This window comes from Oncorhynchus kisutch, linkage group LG24, assembly GCF_002021735.2.
Source record: "Oncorhynchus kisutch isolate 150728-3 linkage group LG24, Okis_V2, whole genome shotgun sequence".
Lineage (NCBI taxonomy): Eukaryota > Metazoa > Chordata > Actinopteri > Salmoniformes > Salmonidae > Oncorhynchus > Oncorhynchus kisutch.
In genome coordinates, this window is record NC_034197.2 from 20,448,246 (window position 1) to 20,465,816 (window position 17,571).

At 40.7% G+C, this 17,571-nt stretch overlaps 1 protein-coding gene and 1 long non-coding RNA gene across 5 annotated transcripts in view; both read right to left on the bottom strand.

Annotated features, from left to right (window-relative positions):
* The window catches only part of LOC109869459 (E3 ubiquitin-protein ligase MIB2-like), a 74,771-nt gene extending 65,620 nt beyond the window's left edge, over positions 1–9,151 (bottom strand). The window contains exon 1 of one of the 2 annotated variants that reach the window (XM_031803575.1): positions 9,024–9,151. The gene's annotated coding sequence lies outside the window, so the exon portion shown is untranslated. Of the gene's footprint in view, positions 1–387; positions 1,098–9,023 lie in introns of those variants that run through there. The other variant, XM_031803576.1, reaches the window with a different exon arrangement.
* Positions 9,152–12,728: 3,577 nt separating this feature from the next.
* LOC109869457 (uncharacterized) lies at positions 12,729–17,285 on the bottom strand. 3 transcript variants are annotated; one of them, XR_002252034.2, is made up of 4 exons: positions 17,022–17,285; positions 16,717–16,863; positions 16,141–16,199; positions 12,729–15,040 (listed from the first exon to the last, which is right to left on the bottom strand). It is a non-coding gene; the product is annotated as an uncharacterized LOC109869457 (long non-coding RNA). The 3 variants fall into 3 exon arrangements; XR_002252033.2 differs by having other exon boundaries at positions 16,717–16,875; XR_004205341.1 differs by having other exon boundaries at positions 16,717–17,285.
* Between the last annotated feature and the right edge of the window lie 286 nt (positions 17,286–17,571).

The following is a 17,571-nucleotide window of genomic DNA, read 5'->3' on the forward strand; positions in this document are numbered from 1 at the left end:
TATTAAAATATTTCACTTGTCCACCATTCATTGTGCCCTACTGGAAAAGAGACAGTCCTGTCCTATTTATCAATAAAGAAAAAAAATCTAATAAGATGGTCACCATGCTCCAATTCAAAGTTTAACAAAAATACACAAACGTTTCCAGGATACAGCCATGTTTTCAAAAGACACTCCTCTAATTTTAGTGATCCTTCAAACCGAAACAATTAAATAGATATAGCAACATTAAAAGCAACACATGCACTGCATTACCAGAAGTGTGATAAGGCACAACATTACTGTCTGAATTTCCAAATATCATTCTCATACCTCACTGAAACTAGTGCCAATTTTGTGAAATATTGTGTCACGGCAACAAATTTGTGTCTCAGTTCGCAGGTTTACCTGTTGGAATAGACGCGTGCGGCACAGTCAGCGAGAGACAAAAAAACAGGGGAGGAGGAGAGGAGGCAGCGGCGACAGCCTCCTCAGATCAGCGCAAGATGGTGAGGAGAAAGAGACCATGCAGCGGTTCTACCAGCAGCCTAAGAACACCTCCAGTGAGAGATTGAGAGGGGGGAGGATCCTGGGTCTAGAGCGCTGTGCTGTGGTGGAGGGGGACTGGACCAGCAGAATGGACCAGCAGAGGAGAAGGTGAAGGAAGGAGGTAGAAGCCCAGTAACAAGAGGTGATGTAGCAGCAGGCATACAGCGTTACGGCAGCAGCATCCTCCCTGTAGCCAGCCTGGTTGTGGGTAATCGGAACGAGACAGGCAGAGAAGCAAGAGTGAAGAGGGTCTTTCTGGAGGATGCGGCCAGCGTTTAGTCCTTTGTGTGCAGTGTCAGCAGAGATTATCAGAGTAGGAGGGCAGTGAGGAAATTGGCTGCCCAGGCAGGCCATTCGGGTTGGTGTGCATGCATGCACACGTACACACCCACTCTCACACACAGGCAGACGGGATTCTCTTCAGCTGCTAAATCCGTTGTTACTGTCGAACACCGGTGACACACACGGGTATGCGTTGTCTCCCTCACCAACACACTATGCCTGTGTGCGTATTTTACACACTGCACTGCACAGCTTCCTTTCCATACCCAGGGACACCTCTCTCTCTCTTTCTGCTGCCAGTGAACAGACAGCCGGAGAACCGAGATGAGGGGGAGGGGCAGCGAGAGCTGGGGGAAGGGAGGGGCAGTGTGTTTGGAGAAAGGCTGTGCTTTTCTGTGTTAGAAAAGGGGCAGGATGCATGGGGACTTGAAGAATGAGCACCTGGCATTGGTTCCAATTTTCAATCACGGACTGTGAGTAGACATGAGTGTGTTTGTGTGTGTGCGTGTGTGTTGAGGTATAGCAAGGGAAGTGGAAGAGCAATGGGGGGGTAGTGTGTGTTCTCACAGCCTTGAACAGCACAGTAATACAGTAATTGGCACAGCTGTGGAGGGCATGGACCGGACAGAACAGTGCATTTTGCAGCCAGCCATTCTACTAACAGTCACTGGCTCATGAACAAGCTACCTAATATGCAGCTGACATTCCTACTGCCAACTAGCCAATGAAAAGGAGGAGCAGGGGGTTGTGGTGCGCCACACAGCAGATTGAGATCGACGGACCGGAGTGGGGAGGGTCAAACACTTCAAGTTCCTCAGCGTGCACATCACTGACGACCTGAAATGGTCCCTTCACACAGACAGTGTGGTGAAGAAGGCGCAACAGTGCCTCTTCAAATTCAGGAGACTGAGGAAATTTGGCTTGGCCCCTAAGACCATCACAAACTTCTACAGATGCACCATTGAGAGCATCCTGTCTGGCTGTATCACCGCTTGGTATGGCGATTGCACCTTCCGCAAACCGCAGGGCTCTCAAGAGGGTGGTGCGGTCAGCCGAATGCATAAGGGCACACTGCCTGCCCTCCAGAACTTAAACAGTCCCCTGTGTCACATGAAGGCAAAGAAAATAATCAAGGACCCCTGTCACCCCGCTACCATCTAGAAGAAGGAGACAGTAAAGGTGCTTCAAAGCTGGGACCGAGAGACTGAAGCTGTTTATCTCCCGGCCATCAGAGTGTTAAATAGTCACCACTAGCCGGCCTCCGCCCAGTGCCCTGCCCTGAACCTTAGTCACTGTTACTAGCCGGATAGCTCTCGATACTGGTCCCTTCAAACGGACACACCCCAGGGGTCTCGTTAATGCAGAGTTCTGTGTTTTTCACACAGAAAAAAAAGAGATCAAAATATACCTTTTCCCTCAGAACAGCCTCAACTCTATAAGGTGTTGAAAGTGTTTAACAGGGATGCTGGCCCATGTTGACGCCAATGCTTCCCGCAGATTTTTTCAAGTTGGCTGGATGTCCTTTCGGTGGTGGACTATTCTTGATACACACGGGAAACTACGGAGTGTGAAAAACCCACCAATGTTGCAGTTCTTGGCACACTCAAACCGGTGCGCCTGCCACCTACTACCATACCCTGATCAAAGGCACTGAGATCTTTTGTCTTGCCCAGTCACCCTCTGAATGGCACATATACACAATCCATGTCTAAATTGTCGCCAGGATTAAAAATCCTTCTTTAACCGGTTCCCTCCCCTTAATCTACACTGATTGAAGTGGATTTAACAAGTGACATTAATAAGGGATCATTTGGACAGAACTTGAATAATTTCTTCAAGAATAATGGGCAAAATGTTGCCCAATCCAGATGTGGAAAGCTCTTAGAGACTTACCCAGAAAGACTCACAGCTGCAATAGCTGCCAAAGGTGATTCTACAAAGTATTGACTCAATGGTGTTAATACTTATGTGAATGAGATATATTTGGAATACATTTGCAAACATTTCTAAAAACCTGTTTTCACTTTGTCATTATGGGGTATTGTGTGGAGATAGGTGAGATAAAATGTTTTCATCCATTTTGAAATCAGGCTGTAACATCAAAATGTGGAATAAGTCAAAGGGGTATGAATAGTTTCTGAAGGCACTGTATGTATGTATGTATGTATGTATGTACAGTGGGGAGAACAAGTATTTGATAACCTGCAAAATCGGCAGTGTTTCCTACTTACAAAGCATGTAGAGGTCTGTAATTTTTATCATAGGTACACTTCAACTGTGAGAGACAGAATCTAAAACAAAAATCCAGAAAATCACATTGTATGATTTTTAAGTCATTATGTATGTATGTATGTATGTATGTATGTACGTACGTATGTACAGTTGAAGTCGTAAGTTTACATACACTTAGGTTGGAGTCATTAAAACTTATTTTTCAACCACTCCACAAATTTCCTGTTAACAAACTATAGTTTCGGCAAGTCGGTTAGGACATCTACTTCGTACATGACAAGTAATTTTTCCAACAATTGCTTACAGACATATTATTTCACTTATAATTCCCTGTATAACAATTCCAGTGGGTCAGAAGTTTACATACACTAAGTTGACTGTGCCTTTAAACAGCTTGGAAAATTCCAGAAAATATTGTCATGGCTTTAGAAGCTTCTGATAGGCTAATTGATATCATTTGAGTCAATTGGAGGTGTACCTGTGAATGTATTTCAAGGCCTACCTTCAAACTCAGTGCCTCTTTGCTTGACATCATGGGAAAATCAAAAGAAATCAGCCAAGACCTCAGAAAAACAATTGTAGACCTCCACAATTCTGGTTCATCCTTGGGAGCAATTTCCAAACGCTTGTACGAACAATAGTTACCAAGTACAAACACCATGGGACCAGGCAGCCGTTATACCACTCAGGAAGGAGACAGGTTCTGTCTCCTAGAGATGAACGTACTTTGGTGCGAAAAGTGCAAATCAATTCCAGAACAACAGCAAAAGACCTTGTGAAGATGCTGGAGGTAACAGGTACAACAGTGTCTATATCCACAGTAAAACGAGTCCTATATTTACATAACCTGAAAGGCCGCTCAGCAAGGAAGAAGCCACTGCTCTTAAACCGCCATTAAAAAACCCAGACTACGGTTTGCAACTGCACATGGGGACAAAGATCGTACTTTTTGGAGAAATGTCCTCTGGTCTGATGAAACAAAAATATAACTGTTTGGCCATAATGACCATCGTTATATTTGGAGGAAAAAGGGGGAGGCTTGCAAGCTGAAAAACACCATTCCACAGTGGTGGCAGCCGACCTCAATCCTATAGAAAATTTGTGGGCAGAAGTGAAAAAGCGTGTGAGAGCAAGGAAGCTTACAAACCTGACTCAGTTACACCAGCTCTGTCAGGAGGAATGGTCCAAAATTCACTCAACCTATTGTGGGAGCTTGTGAAAAGCTACCCGAAACATTTGACCCAAGTTAAACAATTGAAAGGCAATGCTACCAAATACACTCAATTAGTATGTAAACTTCTGTGATGAAATAAAAACTGAAATCTATTATTCTGACATTTAACATTCTTAAAATAAAGTGGTGATCCTAACTTACCTAAGACAGGGATTTTTTACTCGGATAAAATGTCAGGAATTGTGAAAAACTGAGTTTAAATGTATTTGGCTAAGGTGTGTGTAAACTTCCAAATTCAACTGTACATGATTCCATATGTGTTATTTCATAGTTTTTATGTCTTCACTATTATTATGCAATGTAGAAAATAGTAAAAATAAAGAAAAACCATCAAATGAGTAGGTGTGTCCAAACCTTTAACTGGTAATGTACATTTTGGGGGATTTGCGTGCCCATGAAAACTGTTTTCACCCCATCACATAAGGAGACACGAAATGTAGTTACACTTAATTTCTGAGATCTCTATACAAAAAAAACTGTCCAACCTCTAGAGCCAGAATTCTTATAGTGTTAAAGTTCGGTGTCTAATTTAACTGATATATGCTATAACGACAACATACACTGTCATAAATGCTAGGACAGAAAAGTACTGTTTTATGTCACACGATTTTGGACAAATCCGTCAAGACACCAACCATGAGAAAGGGTTAAACATAGGTTTTAAATCAACTGGTGAATTTGATTGAATATAGCTATGTTTCCCCCTGAAATCTTAATGTAATGTAATGTAATGACATGAGAGAAAAAATCTGATAATTATAAATGACTTATCAGCAGCTGTAACAAGTTGTCCAGTGTAGGAAATCCTCACTGGTACCCTAGTTTATAGAAAGACCCACACACAAGTCATATTCTGCACTTCCAAGTTTCAGACAACTTTCAGCAGCAGCATCTTGGAAATACACATAAACTGGATAGGCATAATGCCTGTGATTTTTAACAATCAGAGATCTCTGATCAATGTCAATAAATGAAAAAACAGCTTAATGTATACTAGGCTAGAAGGAACACTCAAACAAACCCATGAGGCATAGCTCAAGTGTAGGGGCACATAGGATTCATTTTTGAGTAATACAGAGCAAATGATCACATATCCTGTATGGTAGGATAGACAGTGATAACCTCATTGTCCCAAAACAGCCATAAGAATATTAGCCAAGCTAATATCAAACAATGGTGACAAACAAGACAGAAACAGCAACCCAGTCCAGTCAAACACCACTCAAAAACTATTGATTCTAAGACCTCTGTTTAGAAAGAATGTGTGCTAATAACAGCACCTGAACCACCACACCTCAAGGCTAGAATAGCCTACTCAAAATCTAATCTTATTGGTCACATACACGTGTTTAGCAGATGTTATTGCGGGTGTAGCGAAATGCCTGTGTTTCTAGCTCTAACAGTGCAGTAATATCGAACAATATCTAACAATTTCACAAATTATACCAAAACACAAATCTAAGTAAAGGAATTAAGAATATATAAATATATGGACGAGCGGCACTTAGAAAGTATTTCTTCTGCCTGAGGAGTGTGCAAATCTCTGTATTTGTATCACATTTTTTGCAAAGTTTCACAATAAAACATACATTTAGCATGGCTAGACATTGTTTTCCCCTATGATTTTTTTCAGCAGTAGTGGCAATGGGGATGTATCACCTGCATCTTTGCAGTGGACTGAGAAAATATTTCTTCTGGCTGAGGAGTATGCAAATCAATGGGTCACCCCAGAGAGGGGTCATTGCAAATCAGGGGCATTGGGCAGCAATGAGGAAATGTTATCATCAAAATCTGGAGTTTATCTTTAACAGTTATCACACTTTTCTGATACCAGTGAAGAAGCAGGCTCACACCTGCTATTGAAACCAAACATAGTGTGTCCTTATGGTGCGATGTTAGGCAAAACAGAGATTTTCATGTATATATATATTTTTTACCTTTATTTAACTAGGCAAGTCAGTTAAGAACAAATTCTTATTTTCAATGGCGGCCTAAGAACAGTGGGTTAACTGCCTTGTTCAGGGGAAGAACGACAGATTTTTACCTTGTCAGCTCGGGGATTCGATCTTGCAACCTTTCGGTTACTTGTCCAAAGCTCTAACCACCAGCCGTCTTCATCGACCTCGCCAAGGCTTTCGACTCTGTCAATCACCATATTCTTATCGGCAGACTCAGTAGCCTCGGTTTTTCGGATGACTGCCTTGCCTGGTTCACCAATTACTTTGCAGACAGAGTTCAGTGTGTCAAATCGGAGGGCATGCTGTCCGGTCCTCTGGCAGTCTCTATGGGGGTGCCACAGGGTTCAATTCTCGGGCCGACTCTTTTCTCTGTGTATATCAATGATGTTGCTCTTGCTGCGGGCGATTCCCTGATCCACCTCTACGCAGACGACACCATTCTATATACTTTCGGCCCGTCTTTGGACACTGTGCTATCTAACCTCCAAACAAGCTTCAATGCCATACAACACTCCTTCCGTGGCCTCCAACTGCTCTTAAACGCTAGTAAAACCAAATGCATGCTTTTCAACCGGTCGCTGCCTGCACCTGCATGCCCGACTAGCATCACCACCCTGGATGGTTCCGACCTAGAATATGTGGACGTCTATAAGTACCTAGGTGTCTGGCTAGACTGCAAACTCTCCTTCCAGACTCATATCAAACATCTCCAATCGAAAATCAAATCAAGAGTCGGCTTTCTATTCCGCAACAAAGCCTCCTTCACTCAAGCCGCCAAGCTTACCCTAGTAAAACTGACTATCCTACCGATCCTCGACTTCGGCGATGTCATCTACAAAATGGCTTCCAACACTCTACTCAGCAAACTGGATGCAGTCTATCACAGTGCCATCCGTTTTGTCACTAAAGCACCTTATACTACCCACCACTGCGACTTGTATGCTCTAGTCGGCTGGCCCTCGCTACATATTCGTCGCCAGACCCACTGGCTCCAGGTCATCTACAAGTCTATGCTAGGTAAAGCTCCGCCTTATCTCAGCTCACTGGTCACGATGGCAACACCCATCCGTAGCACGTGCTCCAGCAGGTGTATCTCACTGATCATCCCTAAAGCCAACACCTCATTTGGCCGCCTTTCGTTCCAGTACTCTGCTGCCTGTGACTGGAACGAATTGCAAAAATCGCTGAAGTTGGAGACTTTTATCTCCCTCACCAACTTCAAACATCAGCTATCTGAGCAGCTAACCGATCGCTGCAGCTGTACATAGTCTATTGGTAAATAGCCCACCCTTTTCACCTACCTCATCCCCGTACTATTTCTATTTATTTACTTTTCTGCTCTTCTGCACACCAATATCTCTACCTGTACATGACCATCTGATCTTTTATCACTCCAGTGTTAATCTGCAAAATTGTAATTATTTGCCTACCTCCTCATGCCTTTTGCACACATTGTATATAGACCCCCCCTTCGTTTTCTACTGTGTTATTGACTTGTTAATTGTTTACTCCATGTGTAACTCTTTGTTGTATGCTCACACTGCTATGCTTTATCTTGGCCAGGTCGCAGTTGCAAATGAGAACTTGTTCTCAACTAGCCTACCTGGTTAAATAAAGGTGAAATAAAAAAATTAAAAAAATTAGGCTACCTGCCACCCCTGATAAAGGCTTTGGGCTAACTAAAGGCATAGGCCTACTTATTATGTAGCTGACTTCATTTGGGGCGGCAGGGTAGCCTAGTGGTTAGAGCGGTGGACTAGTAACATCTGTCGTTCTGCCCCTGAACAGGCAGTTAACCCACTGTTCCTAGGCCGTCATTGAAAATAAGAATTTGTTCTTAACTGACTTGCCTAGTTAAATAAAGGTAAAATTTAAAATGTATTTATGCAATACAACCATATTGAGGCTTTGAGGCTATTCTTTGGCGGCAGGTCTGATGTTGCTAGTTTAGCCAATAAGCCTACAAAAATGTAATTAATGTGTTACCAAATGAACATAAACTACTTCACTGACACAATGTAAACACTTTAGCTACTCCTGAATTTCAGGAGGTATAGGTGTAACGTTAGACCCACGTGGGTTTTAAATGTGTGAAAGTAAGTGGATATACATTAAAGTGCAATCCACAAAGCTGCTTAAAATGTCTGGAATTCTATCCTTTTCAATGGCCATATTGACATTAGGCGACAACAGCTGCCATGCATGGACTGAGGTTTATTGAATACGTCGTGAAAACGTTTACCGTTTAGTACTCCTGAATTTCAGGAGGTATAGGTGTAACGTTAGACCCACGTGGGTTTTAAATGTGTGAAAGTAAGTGGATATACATTAAAGTGCAATCCACAAAGCTGCTTAAAATGTCTGGAATTCTATCCTTTTCAATGGCCATATTGACATTAGGCGACAACAGCTGCCATGCATGGACTGAGGTTTATTGAATACGTCGTGAAAACGTTTACCGTTTAAGATCCAAAAAGAACCAACCTGAACGAAACGGGGAGGGACCTACCTGCATTTATCCAATAGAAACGTTTTCCGTTTGGAGTAAACGGTTTCTCTTGCAAAACGTTTACGAACAGACGAAACGTTTTGCAACAGAATCGCCTTAACGGATCATTTACACCCCTGATATGCATTACGTTAGCTACATTCATTGGTACAGCTGGTAGTCCTGATAAGCTAACGTTAGCTAGCTAGCACACATTTAGCTAGCTAACTCTAAAAACGTTTAGCTAACATTTTAGCTAAGCTACTAGTTCGAAAAACATGTTTTGTCGTGCTTTCCTTACCCGACTTCAAATATTTAATCGGTGTTAACGTGTAACTCCATATGGGTGTCTATGGTCATGGTTAACGTCTGCTGTGCTCAGGACGGAAGTTGATTGGCTAACTAGCAAGTTGCAACCTAGCCAGTCAGCCACACGCCCATACCAAAGATTTCTTATAACTAACCCAAGATAGACCACAGCCTGTCGTTTCCAATGGGGGCAAATGAACCATAGTGGGCAGAACAAGCAAGGAGGTGGGCCGAGCCAGGCACTAGCTAGCGTGATCCTATTGGCATGTTCTAGCATCTATTTGCATATTTCGTTAGGGAACTCTGAAGTGGGCGTGTGCATTAGCTCAATTTGCCCTTGAACTCCTTCTAAACAAGCAACTTTAAAAACTTTGGCTAAGGGTAGTCTACTAAACTTAGTCCACTCTCCGTAACAGAGTCTAGTTTGGGGAACAGAAAACTGTACTGAGATCAAATGTTTCATAGATGAGAAAATAAGCAGAACATCGGCCAAAATCATATTTTTCGCTTTGAAGAGATACATAAATGTGTTTGCATTCTCTTGTTTTGTTGCATTTATGATTGTTTTTTTTTCTTTAAAAATATATTTAAATATTCAATGGACTAAATATGGACACGTTTCGTTTAGATTGTTATTCTCCTTCTCAGTTCTGTTTTAATTTGTTTAAAAGCTGTCTCAGTGGAAAACAAAATATTTTAAATTGTCATTTGACAACGGGTTTTCTATATTTGTTCTCCATCTTCTCCCACCGCCAGCCACTGGGCTTCCTCTCATATTTGGTGGTGGGTGAAAAAGCCAACAGGATGCTTCAGATTTACACATCCGGTGAAACATCTGGCTCATTGTTCTATCTGTGCCCATACAATGAATTGTGGAGGAAATACAGTGCGTCACTTCTTGTTTTCTCATGCACAGAAATAGCTGGGGGGCTAACCCCTGCATAAAATGTATCTATTCATGTGTTGAATGTATTTATGTTTCCTGTAAACATTAAATAACCATAGCCTGCTCAGAGGACATAGTTTGTCACCTATCCAGTAACGTAACTTAACTAGCAGATTGACTCCTTGATCAGACCGACAGCATCATTGATTCAAGGCTGGGTAATAAATTCTGCAGTCACATTTTTTCAACATTAGTGCTGAATGACTAACCGAAAAGTCTGTTATTTTGGGGGTTTTAATTAACCAATTGACCTACATTGGTGAAATTATTTGAATTCCATTTCGTAGTTTTTTTTTCTTCTGTGAGCTTGATGCTAAATTTCTGTAAAGATAAATCAGATCAATCCCAAACCGTGCGATGTAGTAGGGAGTTGAAGTTTCAAACAGACCAATATTCTACATAGTTTAGCACAGAAAACGTAGTAATCCGTAATGTAATGACCGTAATCCATTGCGTGCTCACTTACTGTCAGGTCTTTGTGGAGCAGACAGAGAAAAGAGAAAGTTTGAGGGACAGAAAACAGTTGCTTTGCATGGTATCACTCAGTGGTGGGAAAAGTACATCATTGTCATACCTCAGTAAAAGTAAAAAATACCTTAGTAGAAAATTACTCAAGTAAAAGTGAGTCACTCAATAAAATACTACTTTAGTAAAAGTCAAAGTATTCGGTTTTAAATACTAAAGTATCTAAAGTAAGTGTAATTGCTAAAATATACTTAAGTATCAAAAGTAAAAGTATAATTTTACATTCCTTATATTAAGCAAACCAGACGACACAATTTTCTAGTTTTTAGTTATTTACAGATAGCCAGGGGCACTCAAACACTCAGACAATTTACAAATGAAGCATTTGTGTTTAGTGAGTCTGCCAGATAAGAGGCAGTAGGGATGACCAGGGATGTTCTCTTGATGTGTGAGTTGGACCATTTTCCTGTCCTGCTAAGCATTCGAAATGTAACGAGTACTTTTGGGTGTCAGGGAAAATGTATGGAGTAAAAAGTACATTGTTTTATTTACAGTGGCTTGCAAAAGTATTCACCCCCTTGGTATTTTTCCTATTTTGTGGCCTTACAACCTGGAATTAAAATAGATTTTTGAGGGGATTTGTTGATTTACACAACATGCCTACTACCACTTTGAAGATGCAAAATATTTTTCACTGTGGAACAAACAAGATATAAGACAAAAAAACAGAATACTTGAGCGTGCATAACTATATACACCCCCCTGGACTTTGACTAGGCCATTCCAAGACTTAAAATGTTTCCCCGTAAACCACTAGCGTGTTGCTTTAGCAGTATGCTTAGGGTCATTGTCCTGCTGGAAGGTGAACCTCCGTCCCAGTCTCAAATCTCTGGAAGATGTAAATAGCTTTCCCTCAAGAATCTCCCTGTATTTAGCGCCATCCATCATTCCTTCAATTCTAACCAGTTTCCCAGTCCCTGCCGATGAAAAACATCCCCACAGGGATGGTTAGTTTCAGTGTGATGAGAGGTGTTGGATTTGCCCCAGACATAGCGTTATCCTTGATGGCCAAAAAAACTCAATTTTAGTCTCATCTGACCAGAGTACCTTCTTTCATATGTTTGGGGAGTCTCCCACATGCCTTTTGGAGAACACTAAACGTTTTTGCTTGTTTTTTTCTTTAAGCAATGGCTTTTTTCTGGCCACTCTTCCGTAAAGTGTACAGCTTAAAGTGGTCCTATGGACAGATACTCCAATCTCAGCTATGGAGCTTTGCAGCTCTTTCAGGGTTATCTTTGGTCTCTTTGTTGCCTCTCTGATTAATGCCCTCCTTGCCTGGTCCGTGAGTTTTGGTGGGTGGCCCTCTCTTGGCAGGTTTGTTGTGGTGCCATATCCTTTCCATTCTTTAATAATGGATTTAATGGTGCTCAGTGGGATGTTCAAAGTTTCAGATATGTTTTTATAACCCAACCCTGATCTGTACCTCTCCACAACTTTGTCCCTGACCTGTTTTGAGAGCTCCTTGGTCTTCATGGTGCTGCTTGCTTGGTGGTCCCCCTTGCTTAGTGGTGTTGCAGACTCTGGGGCCTTTCAGAACAGGTGTATATATACTGAGATCATGTGACAGATCACGCAACACTTAGATTGCACACAGGTGGACTTTATTTAACTAATTATGTGACTTCTGAAGGTAATTGGTTGCACCAGATCTTATTTGGGGGCTTCATAGCAAAGGGGGTGAATAAATATGCACGCACCACTTCTCTTTTTATAATTTTTTGAAATAAGACATTTGTTTTATTTCACTTCACCAGTTTGGTATATTTTGTGTATGTCCATTACACAAAATCCAAATAAAAATCAATTTAAATTACAGGTTGTAATGCAACAAAATAGGAACAACGCCAAGGGGGTGAATACCTTTGCAAGGCACTGTAGGAATGTAGTGGAGTAAAAGCTGTCAAAAATATAAATAGTAAAGTAAAGCACAAATACCCCCCCCCCCCCAAAAAAAACTACTTGAGTAGCACTTTTTACTTAAGTACTTTACACCATTGGTATCACTACCTGAAAATACATGATCTAAGTGTTTGATACTTTGGCATTCATCAGTCATATAAAAAGCATGCATTTTTTACTTTGAAGAACTACTAAAATAGTGAATTTGTCAGACAGCATAGGCAGCAGCTCTATAGAGATGAGATGACTTGGAATGAAAAAAATGTATGTATCAAATAAAACAAATCATGTGAATAAATTATGGTTAATAAGTGATAAGCAGTAATGGGCAGTCACTACTTTTGTTTTATTTTGTTATAGCATTCAACCCACATAATGCATCGTGCATTTACTGTCTACAAAATGATCGAAATTGAAAACAGTGATTATTTTAATAATTGAACATACACCACAAAAAGCACCAATTGTTCAGCACTATTCATTATGTAATCCAACATTTTTACTGGATGTGTGCCCTCCAAGGACCATTCATGGCTGCACCCCTGCCGAGTCATGTGAAATCCATAGATTAAGGCCCAATTTATTTATTTAAATTGACTGCTTTCCTTATATGATCTGTAACTCAGTAAAATCTTTGAAATTGTTGCATGTTGCGTTTTTATTTTTATTCAGTATACTTCTGGTGTACCAAACAAAACTCAATGACTCTGTCGGTGTGATTAAAAGAAGCTTGAGGCAGCAACTAAGCAAGCCACCTAGCTAGTCAACCTCGGTTGGTAGCTAGCTAAACGCTGCATCAACCTTTCGCTTGACTTTTCTCTTCAAAACAAAACTGCCATTGAAGCGTCGTCCTCACAACTAACAAAATAAAACATCAAGTTGCGAAGAGTGGCGGTCCAGGCTAGTTGAGGTTAAAGTGGAAATGGCGCTCTCTGCTGGTGGCAGATAAACAGACCATGTGTACTGGATATTTAAAAATCACGAGTTTTTTTTGTCAACAAATGACTCGATAGAAGTTGTACTCCATTCCATTCCCTTGTCATGTTACACCAAATCTGTTTATTTAGATCAGATCACTATACTATTCATTATCACTTTGTTGATTTGGTCTGTCTATAGTTAATATACAGGTACTCAGTTACAACTGAGAGAATTAGTCGTTTTCAACGTTCTTACGAACAATGCAATGATGTTCATACAATGTTTTATCAGCAACATTAACTGAGTGATGCAAGTGCTTTATCATAGGAGTCCAACAGAGGGAGTATGTGTTGCTTGTGGCCATGGTCCCTAAAATGTTTTTGCACTATGACCCACCCAAAGGGGTGCCACAACTGAGTCTTTATTCTCATCCATGCTTTCCCACTCTACTGCACATATTATGCATATATATATATATATATATATATATATATATATATATATATATTTTTAATACATTATGTAAAATATAACATCTCATCTTGTACAATGAGTTCCAAATATTTGCGCAGCTTCGGCATCATTGCTTCATAGCATATTTTATATGCACAACAGGACACCAAAAATGCATAGTATTTTTTTAAATACACTAACAAGAGCAGAACTCCAGCCCAATACAGTAATTACAGATACGTTTAGGTGGGATGCACAACCAGTACATAGCACTTATGCTAATCTCCATATAACCCAAGCCCACTCATGTGGTTTTGGAATTGTGTGCCAAGCTGAAGCCCACCCCTCATTGTGAGGGACCTGCTGTTGGGTTGGCCCAGTCAGTCCCTGACGCTCTGAGGCTTGGTTAAGGAGGTTACTATGGTGAATAAGTCCCATCTGTAGAGTCTACAGAGGATATCTGAATGTCTAGCATCTGTTTGATGCTACAGAGCCCTGTACAGTTTTATTATAAATGTCTTCTGTGAATTCATAAGGGCAGACACATTTAAAAGACTAATAGAAAATATCTATATTTATTTGATGGTGGTTCTAAATCAGGGCTCTCCAATCCTGTTCTTGGAGAGCTACCATCCTGTAGCACTGTAGTAACCTAGCACACGGGAGTCTAATAATTAGCTGGTTTTTAAAAAAGGAACTAGGTTAGTTACAACTAGGGTAGGAGCATAAACCTACAGGAGGGTAGTTCTCCAGAAACAGGGTTGGAGACACCTTAATTGAAGATGACGGGCTCGTGGTGATGGCTAGAGTGAAACGATATCAAATACATCAAACAGTTTCAATGTGTTTGATACCATTCCATTTGCTCCGTCCTGGCCATTATTATGAGCCATCCTCCAGTGTGTTCTACATGATCTTATGCTGAATCACACTGTCTGCGTTTACACACACAGCCCAATTCTGCTATTTTTTCACAACAGATCTTTTTTAGAGCTGATCTGATTGATCAAAAGAACCATTAGTGAAAAAATATCAGAATTGGGCTGCCTGTGTAAATGCAGCCATAATCCTTTATCTGGCTTCGGTACACTGGCAATTGTGTTTGGCATGGTGCACTGGGGAAGTGGAGACTCTTTGTGCAATGGCGATGGGCTTGGCCTGTCTGCGGTGAATGGCCAGCTGGATAAGGCTCTGCCGAAAGTGGGGCTTCTTAACCACCAACTGTTTGGTCCTCTTGAAGAATATTTCCTGGTACTGCACATCTCCTGGAAAAGACATGGTTGTGGTGTTAGCATTTCACACTTTGTGGAAGGGATGTAGGGCAACACGGCCTTTGGTGGTAAAGGTATCAACGGAATGGGACCGGCTAGCATATTGTTTAGGGAACATTGGGAGCTGCTTTTGAGAGGAAAGTGAATGTGCTTGGGCGGGCTCAAGGAAGTGTGAACAGTCTTTGAAAGGCAGTATTCAACACAGTATGAATTGTTGTGTATGGGAGATTGAGGAGAAATAGTACCTCAATCGCTCTCGCTTTGGGGGGGTATCTGTACTTTACCATTTAGATTTGACAGCTTTTACTCCACTACATTTCTAAAGAAAGTAATGTACTTTTTACTCCAAATTTTTTCCCTCACACCCAATTAGTATTTGTTACATTTCAAATGCTTAGCAGAACTGGAAAATGGTCTAATTCACACACATCAAGAGAACATCCCTGGTCATCCCTACTGCCTCTGAAATGGCAGACTCAAACACATGCTTCATTTGTAAACATTGTCTGAGTGTTGGAGCGTGCCCCTGGCTAACCGTAAATAAAAATTGTGCCTTCTGATTTGCTTAATATAAGGAATTTGAAATGATTTATACTTTAACTTTTGATACTTAAGTATATCTAAAACCAAAACACTTTTACTCAGGTAGTATTGTAAGCACAACCAAAAACCCCTTCCTCATCTCAAAGTACTGTCTGTAAACATCCCTCAGCCCATTGACTTTGACAAATCATTCTTGTCAATAGTAGCCCTTTGCAGGGGAATTTTGTAGACATGTCTTTGTATTGTATTTTCTGCAGAGAGAAGAATGAGGTGGTTGTGTCATTACTGTTGTGTCACTCCCTCATACTTGTGTACCCAAAATGCCCCTGCTTTGGGGTATTTTAACAGCAAGGACACTGTGGAATGACTCCAGATAACCAGTTTTACAAAAATAAAAAAAGGTCAAAAGAGAGGAGGGGTAGACTATGGTCTGGAAGGTACTCTGTGGTCCTCAGGCTACCTCTAACCACCTGTAACCCCATAACACAAACACTACCCAATTCATGTTAATACCATACTTACTGTAAATTGAGCTATCTTAGCCAACTTACCTTCACCTTGTGCTGAGCTGGGGGTTGGAAGCGCATTATGGTGTAAGATTCTATACCACCTGCAACAAAATATAGAATACACAACTTAACCACCCCACCAATTGTATTGATCTCTATTAGACTGGCTAACTAAGCATACCTAACATGGACATTTCACGATTGTCCGTTTGCTGTTAGCTAACTACATTAGCGTCACTAAATTGGCACCACGAGTGTTAGCCAACTATAGACCGTTTATACACATTCATCATTAATACCAACACGCAAACAAAGCGTGAGTTAGCTATATCGACAATTCTATTTTTAATAACATAGTGTTTACCACACAAGGGTGAATGGGTCGCTACCAAATTAAAATACCAAATAAGAGTAACATTAGCTAGTATCAGAACGAACAAACATGTTCACCCTGCTGAAGGTAACTTAGCTAGCTACCAGTCTAGCAGTGATTGCCATGGCAGCCATACGCGTAATTGATTGACAGTGTATACCAAAAGATAACTTAGCGATATGATTTAACGTTAGCTGATGGCTTCCAGAGTTCAATAGGACTGTAACGTTAGCTAGGTAACTTACCCAGCTAGTCCAGCTAGTCAAACTAGGCTAGCTGACGTTAGGTTACTTCTAATTGAGAATCTTCCATTGTGTTGTGAAGGAAAGTATATCGATGGTAATCGCATCACTTCTCAGCTGTCATCGAAATGCATCACCCATCAGTTCAGCCTGAAAACCCATCTGATAATCGTTGGTCACATCATTATTGATAACCGTAACTACTTGCAGAATCTAATTAGCACAGCCAGACACATAACACCACACGGACATGATGAAAAACAAACATTTAAAAATATATATATTTTGTTTAGAGAAATTGAGATTACTGTGTGGTGATCTTCTTCTATGGTATAATGGCGTTCGCAACAATTAAATGTGCATTCTGCCACCTACAATGCGGGTGGATAATGATAACCAAAAAATTTAACATTTGGGTAAAAATAAAATATCATACTAACTACCCCAAAAATAAATTAACCAAACAAAATCAATCTGCTTTTCTGTAAAACCCTCATTCTAATCAGGTCCCAACCCCGGCTCAGGATCCTCCTGTGAGGGCGGGACATTTCCTAGCGACAAAGGTCATTGTAGTGTTTCTGTCTTGGAGCCCCAAAACGTATTGGCCGCAGCTTTTATTTGATTTTTTATTTGTTCTGTTTTGGGACAATGAGGTTATCACTGTCTATTCAACCATACAGGATATGTGATATGTTTTTTTTTTTTTTTTTTAACTATTTTCTACATTGTATAATAATAGTGAAAGACATCAAAACTATGAAATAACACATATGGAATCATGTAGTAACCAAAAATGTGTTAAACAAATCAAAATATATTTGATATGAGATTCTTCAAAGTAGAAGAATCTTGCAGGAA